Below are 14,769 nucleotides of genomic sequence, written 5' to 3'. Positions count from 1 at the left end.
AGAGGTCGTGGGAGAAGGACCACAGGAGGAAGTGGCTGAGGTTTTCTGGTACATTCTTCCACTGACATGTGCTTGGCTTTCAGGATTTCATGAACGCTTCTCTGAGGAGTGGTTGGTCAGGATGAGTAGGTACATGAGAACCAGGCAGGGAAGAGGAGCCAGGAGACTAATGCTGATTTCAGCGATGGAGAATTCTGATCTCTAGAAACACCATGTAAAGTGAAAGAATGATTTCATGCAGTGAATGGAAAGAGGCCCCGGGGTGGGGGGTGGGGCACTGAGGACATCGACCCACACAAACACCTTTCCTACAAAGGCTCATGATAAAGGCTCTTGTGTGTGCCATCTCCTCTGACCCTAGAATAAATGACTAACATCTGAGCCTACCATACCTCATACAGGAAGTATCTGGAAAACCCTTCGATTTTCCTTTAGAATAATTCTATGATAGACAAATGAACTTTCATGAGCTTCAAATGGCAGAAGAGGCAGATAAGATAGGAAAACTTACCTCGAGTCCACAAAATTTCCTCTTATGTCTTCCCTTCCTGTGTGTAACTACTACAATTCTGAATACATTTAACTTCCTTCCTTCCTTCCTTCCTTCCTTCCTTCCTTCCTTCCTTCCTTCCTTCCTTCCATCCTTCCTTCCTTCCTTCCTTCCTTCCTCCCTCCCTCCCTCCCTCCCTCCCTCCCTCCTCCCTCCGTCTTTCTTTCTTTCTTTCTTTCTTTCTTTCTTTCTTTCTTTCTTTCTTTCTTTCTTTCTTTCTTTCTTTCTTTTTAGTTTTTTTTGAGACAGGGGTTTCTCTGTATAGACCTGGATGTACTGGAACTTGCTCTGTATCCCAGGCTGGTCTCGAACTCCAAGATCCACCTGCCTCTGCCTCCCCAGTGCTGGGATTAAAGGTGTGCATCACCACCACCTGGCTACATCTAACTTTTTAAGTATGCATGTAATTATTGACACAATCCAATGGAACATAAATATGAAACTACTTTTTAAAAAACATCTCTCTCCTAAGTGTGCTATTTGCATATTTTTTGGGGGGGGGGGTTAATGTCGTATGTAGCTTCCTTAGTGAAATCTCAGCTTTTAGCTTTGCTGTAACTTCCAGTCTTTAAGCAGCTTGGTTTTCTATTAAGGTTCTGTTTGTCTTTGCATCTGTAGTCTTCAGTGCTGGTGGAGATTGTCTCCTCCAAACTCAGTGGTGGCTAGGCTTGAGTGTGGATTTAGCTGTGTGGGTCTATGTGGAAGTAGGTGTTTGCTTGAAGCTTTTCCTCGGTTTGTTGAATTTGCTGTTCCAGTTTATGGGGTCAGTGAGGGTAAGGGAAGTTTCATATGCCTCTTGCAAAATCCATTTCCATTAAGTATTGGTTGACATTGGTTGCCTCTCGTCATACTTCCATGTATTTCCCACCAAGGAATCTATTTCATACTTTTTCTGTATTGAGCCTAGGGCCTGGCATGCTAGGCTAGTGCTCTGTGCAGCTATTGCCTCAGCCCTTCAAAGATGGTGTTTTTGTGACAGAGTCTCACTGAATTATCCTGCTGGCCTTGAATGTGCAACCCCCTGCCCTTTAGTGGCTGGTATTCCAGAAGTGAGCCACATTATCATTTGTTAATGGGATATGTTCTCCTCTTCCATTACACTCAATCATGGCGGTTCTATGATGACTCTTCCTGTCTCAAACTTGACATGTTTGTCAAAACTACCCACCTCTAGACTGGCAAACAGGACTGAGATCCCACCTTTCATAACTCTTAGAAGGCAACAGGAACGTAAGTGGCAGAGGAGAAGTCGACACTGCCCACATCTGCACTTCCCTACTCCCACCTGGCACCTTTCTCCAGAGGGGCCAGCTGAGCAGACGCCAGCTAGGGAATGCAGCACGACCCTTCGTGGAGTTAACTGAGTCAGTGCAGATGCTTCCCTTAGGCCCTTGGTGGAGATTTTCTACCTTGTTTTGAGAAGAGAGGCAGTCTCTTCCCCTTCTGTCAGTCTCTGCTCTAAGCTGGTGACCCTCTCCACTCTCAATTCTGCTTTTATATAGGTTGGAGAAGGGCCATTCGGTGGAGGGAGGTTCTGTAGTTTTCTGCAGTTTCTTGCTTTAAAATCTGTGGGAAAGGGTTGAAGAGATGGCTCGGTGGTTAACAGCATGCACCCCTCTCCCAAAGGATCTGCATTCAATTCCTAGCACTCAACATTCAGGGCTTACAACTGCATCTAACTCCAGATCCAAATGACTCGATGCCTCTTGTGTTTGCAGGCATCTGCACACTTGTGCATACCTGCTCTCCCCTCACCCCTGCTACCCATCGTTCACAAAATAAAAAACAGTAAAAAGGTATTTAATGTCTCTAGGACAGGAGGTGGTGCATAAGGTATGGAGAATGCCACCCTCTTCCTCTTCTTCCTTCTATTTTTGCACTGACCCTCTGCTGGAATTCTGCACTATGAGAAAAATCTGTCTTGCTTCATTCATATCTCTAGACAACAGAACGTGTTCCCATACTGGTCCTCTGCCCCAGATCTGTTCTCTAGCTTTCCTGCCTGTAGTATCCACCTGAAAGCTTACTTCTATGGACTACACTGCCTTGGCTCCCTGGCCTTCTTGCCTCTGGTTGGTTTTGACTAAGGGGAGGCACTGGCAGAAGGTTTGCTGAGTGGTAGATAGGAGCCAGGAGTTTATAACCCTGGATCCTCGTGGGTACAGCGGCTTTACCGTGGGTACAGTGTTTAAGCTCACTGTTTTGATCACTATTCTCCCCTCCCCTTCCCTCAGTCTAAGGCATGGAAGGCTTCCCCCTCTGTTGCCAGTTCCTGAGCATTGCCTCCTGTCCTGTGCAGATTCCCCCAGCCAGGCTTCTCCATTAACCCCTTCCACACCTCTGCAAAGAGTCTCTTCATTTAAACCATTTCAGGGAAATCCTTGAGAGGATCCCCTCTTTCCTGCTGTGGCCAGGACAAATCTGCCTCATTCCATCAGCAAAATATCCCAGGTCTCCAATGTCATTCTGTATATATTTACTTAAATGAAAATGGCTGTGTAATCTAATCATGGGCAAATATCAGGCATATCCTAGTTGAGGAGCATTTTATGATATAACTAGATTCAAAAATATCAGAGGCATGAAAAGCCAAGGAATTACTAAAGATTAGAGGAGACTCAAGAGACATGATAATGAAGTACAAGGGGAAACAAATTTATACATAAGTATATATTAAGATGCATATGTACATACATGTGTCTATTCACATATGCATGACACATGAATGCAGAATGCATGACTCTGAGAATATGCAGGAATCCTTTGTATGAGTTGTAGAGCATTTCACAGCCCAGATGAAATCTGCCTTTCTGTGCACTGTTTATTTGACAGTCATTTTCTTACATTGCTACAGAAAACACCCCTGTACATCTATCCTTCTGTACATGAGCCGGGACTATTGTTGCCTGGGGTGAAGATGCAGAACTGTTAAGTCAGGGGCTGTGCACACTTTGCATTTTGGTGTATTTATTTATTTCTTGTATTGCCAATGAAGTTTACAGCTTGGTAAACACCTATTGTATATTATTGTAAAACTATGAACAAGCTTTTGCAAAAAACTAGATGGTAACTTGTACAGCTAGGCTCTTTTGAATGGATCGAATTTAGATCCTTAGTGCTCAGGAGGTTAGCCTCCTTCCCGTTATCTGCATTCATTAATCTCCTAGAGTTCTTCAAGGCCTGCCTGTTCTACATCCTCCCTTTGCTGTGGGGTTCCAGGACCACCTGCAGGGGCCTGCCTCTCTAAACTTTTTAGTTAGAAATGCTAATTTTCTTCATGAGGGTAAAAATGTTAAAATACTACTTTCAGCAATTGATTATGTGTGATTTTTCTGTCAAGTATAACCTTGCTTTTCCCCCATCAGCAAATATAATCAAGGCTTGAGAGAACTTTCTGAAAAATCAAGTGAGTGAATATTAAAATTGACCTGAAGCTGTGGCAGCATCTCTTGACAGTGTGCCTAACACATCCACATCCTTAGTTTCTGGTTATAATCACATAATGGCAGGGATAGCAGGAAAGTTGGTAACGTTTGGTAATGTTTGGTCCACCCTCTTTTGCCCTGAACTGGGAACTGGTTTGCAGCGCTGATATGTGGGCTGACATCACACAGCCCACAGCTGGCAGAACCAGATGAACACTGGTGGTCTGACTATAAAAATACCCTTTCCTGCTTCACAGCTGGACATCACAGGAGGTTCTTCACAGATTTATTTCATTTTTATTTGTCTGTGCGCTTGTGTGTCCCAGTGGAGGCCAGAAGAGGATGTCAGATTTCCTGGACTGAGGTTATGGAAGTTGTGAGCTGCCAGATGTGGGTGCTGGGAACCAAGCTTACATCCTCTGGAAGAGCAACAAGGTGCTCTTAAGCACTGAGCCCTTTCTCCAGCCCCCATCTTGGAGGTCTTTAGGCTTTTCTGTGAAGCAAGGTCTGTGTCTGCTGCAGTCAGAGTCTGAAGGTTACTCAGAGTAGGGAAGTTTAAATGAAAACAAACAAACAAACAAATAAAATTCTATAAATGATTTGTAACATGCTCACAGCCATATGAAAATGGGAAATTAATCAGTCCTCTCGGATTGCTGAGAAGTACTCGGAAAGGAACAATACAGCTTTGGGTAATACAAAGGTGTTAACAACATGTAAGCCCCAGAGTCTTCTCCTGCGGTAACTTCAGGGTGCTATGCAAACTAAATGTTACTGTATTTGAAAATTATTACCTCTTTCTAAATAATTTGTGAAGATAAAACTCTGATAAGTTTCCAATTCTCTTCATGGAGAAATTCAAACTATGATCGATCCATTCATCTTCTAAAATTATAATAATTTTCTAGATGTTTATGCCACAGTAAGATGACATATCACACAAGTGTTGGTGCCAACCACACGCAGCTCTGCCAAATCAGTTGCCAAATATCTTGCCTTGGAGATGTATTTTTGTGTTTGGCTGGACGTGGGTGTATGCAGCATTCTGTACACTCAGAAAACTTCCTCAAGAATCCTTAAGTTTGAATACAACTGGGCTGTATTTGCATTTTCTTCCTCGCTTTGGAAGGGTTATTTGCAGAATGTACTGGGGATTGAGAAAATTGCATGAGCGTAGAAGAACATTGTGTAGCAGAGTGAAGTTAATTTAGCTAAAGGTCTGACCTTCAGGAGAAAGAGAAGAGCCAGTCAGCAAAAGACAGTTTTGATGCTTAGGATCTCGGGATGTGTTCACCGTGGGGATTGATATGATTGCTTCGGGGGATCCATCTGGTTGCTGTAACTAGTCAGGGGTTAAAGAGTGGGTTCCCAGTGCCTAAGCAGATGGTTAGGTCTCAACTAAGTGGTTTTCAATCTTCCATTTCAAACAAATATTTTGCTACACCACCATTTAACATTCATTAATAAAATGATCTATGTAGGAATACAGCTTTTAAAGATGAATATGTGAGGCTGGGGAGGTGACTCAAAAGAAAAGGAACTTGCTGCACAAGCATGAGAGTCTGAGTTTGGATCCTCAGTACCCGGGTGGAAAAAGTAAACAAACCCCAAACCAGACATGGTTGTGGATGCTTGGAGGCAGAGTTGGGAGGATCCTAGGGACTCTCAGGCAATTGGTGAACTCCAGGTTCAGTGGGAGGCTTTCCCTAAAAACAATAAATAAATAAATAAATAAATAAAGTAGAAAGTAACAGAAAGATTCGCAGGCCTGCCTGCTGCCGCCAAACCAATCAGGCGGCTGAGAGACACCCATGGGTCCTCACAGTCTGGGCCGGCTGAAGGCACCCACAGGCCAGCCTGGCGCTGAAAGGTGCCGTTATGATGAGCAAGGATATTGTGGAGAAATGGGAGAGAAAGAGAAGCATGTGCTGTGGAAAGAGGTAGAACTGAAGAAGTGAAGGCAGTGAGGAACAGGTTGATGTGGTTGGCCTGCTTGCCACCCAGGGTGGGTCCAGGCTACTTCTAAGGACCATGTCTGGGTCCATGGTCCTACTGCAGCCAGGGTCTGTGTTGATAGCCATGACCCACATTGCCACCAAAGGCCACAAGGATGCCTGTGCTGCTACCTGTGACCATTTTGGTATTTGAGGGCAGTGCTCCCACTGAGGCCATGCTGAACTGAGTGGCCTGTGCTGCCACTTGGGGCCATGATGACATCCAGGCTGGAGCTGCTGCCAAGGGCCATGTCTGGGTCTGTGGCCCTACGGCAGCCAGGGTCCGTGTTGATGTCCATGGCTTCAGTAACCACTGAAGGCCGTGTGGACGCCCTGGGTCTGGTGATCTTCCTGACACCATGCAGGTGTCTGAGAGCCCTACTATCACTGGTCATGCTGATCTGGGTAGCCTGTGCTGGCACCGGGGCCATGGTGATGTCTGGGTCCATGGTCCTACCACAGCCAGGGTCTGTGTTATGTCCATATGCCTGTTACCATTAAAGGCCTTCAAATACCCACTGTCTGGGCTGGCACCTGAGGCCAGGCGAGGGTCTGAGGGTCATGCTGCAGCCAGGACCATATAGACTATGGTGACATCTGAGCCCAGGCTGTTGCCAAGGTCCATGTGTGGGTATATGGCCCTACTGAAGTCAGGGTCTAAGTTGATGTCTGTGGCTCCTGTTACCACCAAGGGCCATGTGGATTTCCCTGGGGTCTGGTCAGCCTCCTGAGAACATATTGTTGTCCATGGGCCATGCTGCCACTGGGGCCATACTGATCTGGGTGGGCTGTGCCATGGCCAGGGCCATGGTGATGTAAAGACCCACACTGCTGCTGAGGCCCGTGTCTGGGTCCATGGTCCTGCTGCAGCTGGGGTCAGTGTTGATGTCCATGGCCCGTGTTACCACAGGGGGCCGTAGGAACTATGTCGGTTGAAATCCAAGGGCTGTTGTTGAGCTGGATCCCCCCTTCACCAGCCCTGGCATAGTTGGCCCTGCCCCTTGCCGGACATTGAAGCAGGAGAGCTGGTCCCACCCCTCATGGGAGAGCTGGGTCCTGTACTCAGGAGATATGGCCCCACCCACCCCTCACCAGGGGAGGTGGGGGAGATGGCCCTGATGGCATGGGCCTAGGACAGCTGGCTCCACACCTTGACTGAGGGGGCGTGGTCCCAGCAGCCCTGACTGACCAGCTCAACTACGACCCAGACCCACATCCTGGGCCTTGGGTTGGCCCACCCTAGCATTTACCCCATCTAGAACCTGCTGGAGTGCGTGAAGGGACTGGTCCTACAGAATGGTAGCCTCGGGATCTCCATGACTCAGGGCAACAACAGGACAGCTGAGAGAAGTCTCAGTCAGTGAGGGTCCAGTGGTAATGGTGTGCCAGAGGCCGTGAAGCAGACCAATGACTTATTGCGATGAACATTTATGGGTGGGACTGATTGCACGAAAGGGTATAGAGTGACACACACGGTGCAGCTCCCAATGCCACAGGACAAATGAAGAGGTATTGGGGAGACGGGAAAGACGGAGGAGTGAGGTGGGGCTTTTTGTTGTTTGTTTGCTTACTTTGTTTTACTTTACTTTACTTTACTTTAATTGATTTTGTGGGGGTTACTTTTGCGGGACGGACACTGCAGTGGTAATGGGTAGGTACAGAGGGATGGGGAGGTGAGCAGGATTGGGGTACATGATGTGAAATTCCCAAAGAATCATTAAAGAATTATGTTATTTAATAAAGAGAAAGAAAGAAAAGAAAACAATAGAAGGCACCCAACATCTCTACATACATGCACACATGCACAATACATAAAATGAGTTTGCTTACACACTAACAGAACAGAAATTATATAGTTGTGCTAATTCAGTTTTTGTTAACTTGACACAAGGTAGCGTCATCTGGGAAGAGGGACCTTCAACTTAGACAATGCCCCCATTAGATTGGTCTGTGGACAAGTCTGTGGTGCATTTTCTTGATTGTTGACTGGTATAGAAGGACCTGCTCAGGCAGAGACATCCCTGGGCTGGTGGTCCTGGTGCTCTAAGAAGGCAGGCTGAGAAAGCCAGGAGGAGAAAGTTAGTAAGTAGCACTTCTCCATGGCCTCTGCTATAGTTTCTACCTCCAGGCTGCGCTTTAGCTTTCCTTGATGATAAAGTGTGTGTGTGTGTGTGTGTGTGTGTGTGTGTGTGTGTGTGTGTGTGTGTGTTCATGTGAATGGTAGCGGTGAGGGGGTCTGATGTGAATATGTGTGCATGTTCAAATGTGCATGAATGCCCTCAAAGGCCAGAAGGCATCAGATCCCCTAGATCTGGAGTTACAGGTGGTTGTGAGCCTCCTGGTGTAGGTGCTGGGAACTGAACTCAAGTCCTCTGGAAGAGTCTCCTAGGTGAAACAAACCCTTTCTCCCCATGTTGTTTCTGGTCAGTGTTTTTTATCTCAATAGAAAGGCAAAGTAGGAACATAGAAACAAAATTTTAAGGTAACATGTTTTATTATGTAATGTTTGATCAAAGCTCTACTGGAACAGTGCTTCCCCAACTCCATGGTGCATACATTGAAACGCAGACTTCTTTTCTTCTCCATCATTTCCCACAGGCCCACATGCTGAAGACTTGGTCCCCAGGCTGTGGCGCTGTCGGGGGGTGGGTGGGGTGGGTGGGTGGGTGGTAGAACATTTAGGAGTTGGGGCCTAGTGAATGATTTAGGTCAAGGGAGCAGGACTTGGAAGAGAATGGTGGCTAGAGTCATGGACTTCAATCTTTGAACCAAAGAATAAACCTTTTATTAGCCTTTTATTATTAAAGAGTAATCTTTTGTTATTAATAAACCTCTATTATTGAATTGAATTGTCTCAGTTATTTGTTACAGTAGCTGAAAGCCAGCTAACCCAAGTGGCCATGGAGTGGGCCCCAAAAGTCTGCATTTCTTAAAAGCTTGTAGGCAATGTTGATGCTGTGGACTCCTGAAATACATTTTTGGTAACTTGGTTCACAAACATGAAGACATCAGAGTACTGAACCACAAAAGAGAATGTTTGCAAATGGAGCCTGGCCCTTATGAACAATTATTGGTTAAAAAAAAATTGGTTAAAAGAAAGTCTCCCTTTCCCTTAATTTGCACAGTATCACATTCCTGCAAAATTACCTTGTGTCCATGTGTGAAATAAAGTTGAATTCCAGACAAACTTTCTACCTACAGGAATGTAAAATACTTGAGACTTCCATAGAACATTACAGTGAGAAGCTCTCTGTACATGGAACCATCTACTTTATTGGCATTCAGGATGCTTAGCATCATCTAAACTTACACACTAAATGTCTATAGCATGCATAAGTCATGGTGATAACCAAAATCTGACCCAGCAAATTTCCCAAGTGCTGTGGGGTCCAATGTGGGATTTACAGAGTATAAATTAAGCAGAGTGGTGTCTCAGTTTTCTAATCAGCAGTCATGGCAGAAACCCATTTTAGAGCTGGACAGACTTATCAAGGGTCAAGTGCTACAGCTGCTTGGAGACACCTGGATCCACTCTGACCTTCTGATATGTCTTTTTGCTTAGGAAAGAAATGCTACTTCAAACCAGTCTGGGCTGGAATAGAACACCTCTTTCAAGTGTGCCTGAGTAGACAGATCAACTGGGATCTTGCTGAGCTATAGAGTTATGTGGTAAGTCTGGGTGGGGAGGTACCTGAGTGTCTGCATCTCCAATCCGTGCATAGCTGTAGTTGCTGTTACCTCACCCACATGCCCCGCCAGCTCTGAATACTGGAGACAGAGCTTTGGTGGGAGTGTCGCTGCTGTTGGAAACATCAGTGACAGCAGATGAGATAAGCCTAGGGCTTCCAGGACAAGAACCACCCTTCAGATCTTTCTTTTCCCTATGTGATAGTTCCTCCTTCCCCTCCATCAGTCTCTGGGGTTGATGAAGAATGGCATGCTGAATTGGAGCTAGTTCATCTGCAGGGGTCTGGGTGTGGTTCTTGTCTCCTCTGGAACAGGAATAGACTGGGTAACAGTGAGTTTAAAGGTCATTTGAAGGTTTGATGACACAGCATAACTAGCAAAGACCTACTTATGTCATCAAAGATTTAAATAACCATCCTTTTGACATCTTGTTAATGAATATTTGAAGTCAGATTGAAGATACTATCAAATTAAAATAATTACTTGCTGACGATTGAGATTTTTCTCTTTAAAATTAAACATTATTAAGGGAAAATTACTTGGTTCTAGAGCCAAGAATACAGAAATACAGACAAATTCTATGAATTCCAGAACGAGAGCAACCCAGAGAACAGCATTAGGGAGGTACTTGCTCCCACAGACTGTGCAAGTGCATGGCCCACACCTGGGAGTGAGGACCCATGATGATGACTCCAAGCCATGCTACCAATTTAGGAGGGTGTTCTGCTCACCTGGATGAGGATATTGTCTATGAGTCTGTTGGAGTGCCAGTTATAGGGACTGTTTTTTTATTAATTAGTTTGGGGGTTGGCCACAGCAAACTCCACTTAAAGCCACTCCAGATCCTGTTTGTTTACATTTTGTTTTTGCTATGGTAAGAATGGAACACAGGACCTTTTGCATGCCAGGCAAGTATTTTTCCTCTGAGACACACACCCAGCATGCCGTGCCAGATATTATCTCAGTGACACACAGAAAATTCTCAATCATTCTCTGAGCAGATTTCCTATTCCCTGTTTCTAAAACTTTCTCCTTGGCCTTCTTACAGGCATAATATTATTTGACTGCACACTAACACAGCCTGGATGTTTCCTATTTTGAAGGGAATGAATTTGATGAGTAAAAATAGACAAAACAACCCAAACAGAACATAAAAGTCAAAATTGCAAAGCAGTACCCTTCCCTTGCACAGGACATGTAGTCATGATTAAGTCATGAAAAATTTGTTATTTTTGAAAGAGAATCAGATCCCAGGAGCCAAAACCAACACTTGAGTCTTGCTGCTTCGAGAGGCAGTCAAGAGTGTTTTACCCCGACTAGTTTCCCTGGATTTGCTACAGGCCTACAGGCTGGTTGCATCCTCATCTACCAGGGTGAAGGGTGGCCATTTGGGATGTGATGGCTGATTGGGTAGCAGTGCCTTGGCAGGACTGAGGCTCAGAGTGGCGCATCTTTTCTCTGGGGCGGGGGTGTGTGTGTCACAAAGTGCTCGTGTTGCTGAAACAAAGTTTATTTCACTATAATGTATCACCTAGTGATGTATTAACAACTAGAAACAAATTCAGTTCATAGAAAAACTAACATTACCCCCAATGCTAACAAAACAAACAAAATAACCCAATGCCTCTTGCCAGAAACCTGCTGGTTCAGTCTTCTTGGCTGGGCCTTGGCAGTGGCACAGGGCTCCATATTTTGGAAGGTTCTGGCTTTGTTCAGAGCGCTTCTGTTTCCTTGGGTTCTTGATTGTTTTAGACTGGTGCCGAATCATTTTTATCATTTTGGCTTTGTTTGTGTATATGTGACTGAACACTTGTGTGTGCAGGTATGCACCTGTGTGGACTACTGGGTCCTCTTTATCATTCTCTGCCTGTTCCTTTGAGGCAGTGTCTCTCCTTGAATCTGGGGCTTTTCTCTAGGTTAGATTAGAAACCAGAGAAGTCTGGCAATCCCGTCTCCAATGCAGTCAGAGATGAATTAAAGGTGTTTGCAGAACCACGTGGCAGGCCACACAGGAGGTGGAATCAGAGCTCTAGTTCCGTGATTGTGGAGCAAACACTCTTAACTGCTGAGCTGTCTCTCCTTCATTTTCATTTCCTCCACAAGGTATGGAGCTGATCACATCACTCTATACCAACATATCGATGTGTATATCTTGCTGTGATACCAGTGCATATATGGATCTAGATTCTGTCTGATATATCTCACAGTTACCAGTATGTTATCAGGACATTAGATTCTGTTACTCCATCTATATGATGATCAACTATATAGAGTTAACATACCCATATCTCAAATTTTTCCTCATTATGCTCTTGCCAGTTCTCAGTAACATATATTCCATAGCAGTGAATGTTGGTATCCTTAGCTTTTTCCTTTGAGAGCTTTTATTCAGGGTATATACTCAGGATGGGGACTTCTGTGCTTGACTGACCACACTACTCAATTTGCTAAGGACAGAGGCTCATGCTTGGTGTAGTTATCAGTGTGACCTCTTTCCTCTCAGAAGTGTGCTGGTGACATACACATTTTAAGGCTTTGCTGTTGTTGCTGATTGGTATTATTGACATTGAGCATTTTTCAAAGATTGATAAATCAAATAATCAACAATGAGATTTTGTAAACTTTATAACTGTTCGGTTGGAGCCTCTGGCTTGCCCCTGCAGGGTCTAGGAAGCCTCATCTCTCTCTCTCTCTCTCTCTCTCTCTCTCTCTCTCTCTCTCTCTCTCTCTCTCTCTCTCTCAACCCTGGCCACTGGATCAGAGAATCGCTGAACAAAGGAAAGGCACCAAAAAGCCCATTTCCACATTCTTGGTGACTGTTGGAGTTTCCTTCTCTGATGCCACCAGCCGTCAAAGTCGCTGCCTAAGTACTCAGCTTTTGACCACATTTGGGCACAAACCCAGCTTGCGGGAATATGTCATCACCTCTTGCCTACAATCTATAAAACTTTCCTGCCCTGGTCTTGGCATATGATTTCTCTGTCCTTGATCTCTGAGGACTCGGAGAACTTGCCCAGGAGTTGCTTGGCTCAATATATCTGTTGTTATACTTTTTCAGTTCGGTTTGATCTGGCTTTCTGCGTCAGTGGAGAAACTTATTATTGGGGCATAAAACCTATTAATAACATTGATAATATTTTCTTTGCATTAAAAATAGACTATAGGGGAAAGAGCTTGTTTTAAAAGCTTATCAAAACATGTAACTCTCCACGTAATTAAGAGAATAGAAATAATTCAATATGCAATAAAACATTTTGACCCTTTTTACTTTTACAAATACATGGCTATTAGTGGTGTCACATGGTGACAGGGATACTAGAGAGATGTTGTCTTTATTCTTAAAATCTAAGATAATTTATTATTATATTAAAATCTCATTAATCTTGGTATTACCAAGTTAAAATATGTGGTAATTTGGAAGGCAATTTAATTAAGATTCCTCTTTGTTTTACTGAGAGAGAAAAAAAATTAATTTCTAAGTGAGGGAATGATATAAGTCAGAGTTTAGGAGATGTTTATGCACTGTGGAGAATAAATAATTCAATGAACTCTAGTAATTGAGCTTGTGCAGACCCAAACAAATGGCTCTGCGGCTGCTTAGCCTGAGGCTCTGATTTGCTAGTTCAAGGAATTCCACCAGGGTCATTTCCCAAGTCTGACAACTGTGCCCAGTGTAGTTGGCTGCTGACCACCCCGCCCCCTCAGAGGAGCGGTTCTCAACCTTCCTAATGCCGAAACCCTTTAATACAGGTCCTCATGTTGTGGTGACCCCAACCATAAAAGTGGTTGCTTTTTGGTGCTACTTCATAACTATAATTTTGCCTGTTATGAATTGTAATGTAAATATTTATGTTCTCCGATGGTCTTAGATGACCCCTGTGAGAGGGTTGTTCAATGCCCCCAAAAGGGCCGTGACTTACAGGTTGAGAACTGTTTCCCCAGAGCCTCCTTTCCTCAGAAACAGTGCACTACCAGCACATCACTTCCTCAAAGACATTGGTTTCACATCCCCAGCACTTCACTTTTACCCTTGAAGCTAAAAACCACATTTTCAGGGTAAATGTGAGAATCACTTCAGCGTTTCTAAGGTATGTTTCTAAGTGCTTGGATGTGGCCTTTATGAAACAAAGTGCATTCCAGGATTCGCTAGGCGTGTGGATTCCCTTGGAATGTCTCCTCCCGCTGCAAGAATCTGCAGATGTTTGCCAGCAGCAAAACCAAAGCTGTCTGCACTTAACTGAGGACTGAAGGGAATGCTGAGGTGCTCGGCTGTCAGGCCTTGCTCCTGGATGGCAAGAGTTCAGAAGGTTCCATAGAGGACACAGACTACTGAGTCTGATAGTTCCATTTTAATCTTGTCTTTGACACTCCTGTGACTTGGACAAGCTCCCTATCTTTTCTGAGGTAGTTTTCTTGACTCTATGCCACCAAAGGTTTCTCCTTGAAGATATTAAGCAGTAGGTTTGGATAGTGTTCCTAAAAGTCCAAGGAAAGACAAGGGATTTCTGAGAGGAAATATAGGGGAAGGGGTGGGGGGTTTGGGGGATCAGGAGTAGGGGTGTGTCGTGAAGAATCAAGAGTTTTATGAGACACTCCTCTAGGGGAGAGAATCCTCATGCCTCAAATCATCTTGATGGCCATAATGAACAGCTGACCACTCTTGCCCTGACCAGGTTCACATTTTTGTTGTTTTGTGTGCATTCTGTTTTCTCCTTGCCCCTCTGATATTCTCTGTTCCTCTCTCCTCCTCCCTTGTTCTTTTGGGATGTCTTTGGGATCCACACAGTATGACGTCTGGCTTCTCTGGAGTGTATGAGCCAAGACAAGAAGCTGGAATACTCTTATGACCTTGCCTCAGACATCATTTGTTGTCACTTCTGCTATATTCTGTTGGCCACACCAGGCCGTATCTTATTTAATCCAAGAAGGCGCTAAGCAAGCGGCTATGATGAGCTAGGGATTATTGGAGCCATTTTAGAAAATGGCTGCCATGTTTACTTGTAATTGGTCTTCCTAGTTTTTTTTTTCTACATATTACTCCTACATTTCCAATGTAATTTAACCCTTGATTCTAAGCCTTTTAGAAGTCTGATACAAGCTCAGGCAACTGTGT

The sequence above is a fragment of the Peromyscus maniculatus genome, chromosome 9, assembly GCF_049852395.1.
Source record: "Peromyscus maniculatus bairdii isolate BWxNUB_F1_BW_parent chromosome 9, HU_Pman_BW_mat_3.1, whole genome shotgun sequence".
NCBI classification, from domain to species: domain Eukaryota; kingdom Metazoa; phylum Chordata; class Mammalia; order Rodentia; family Cricetidae; genus Peromyscus; species Peromyscus maniculatus.
Note: the sequence above shows the minus strand (reverse complement) of the source record.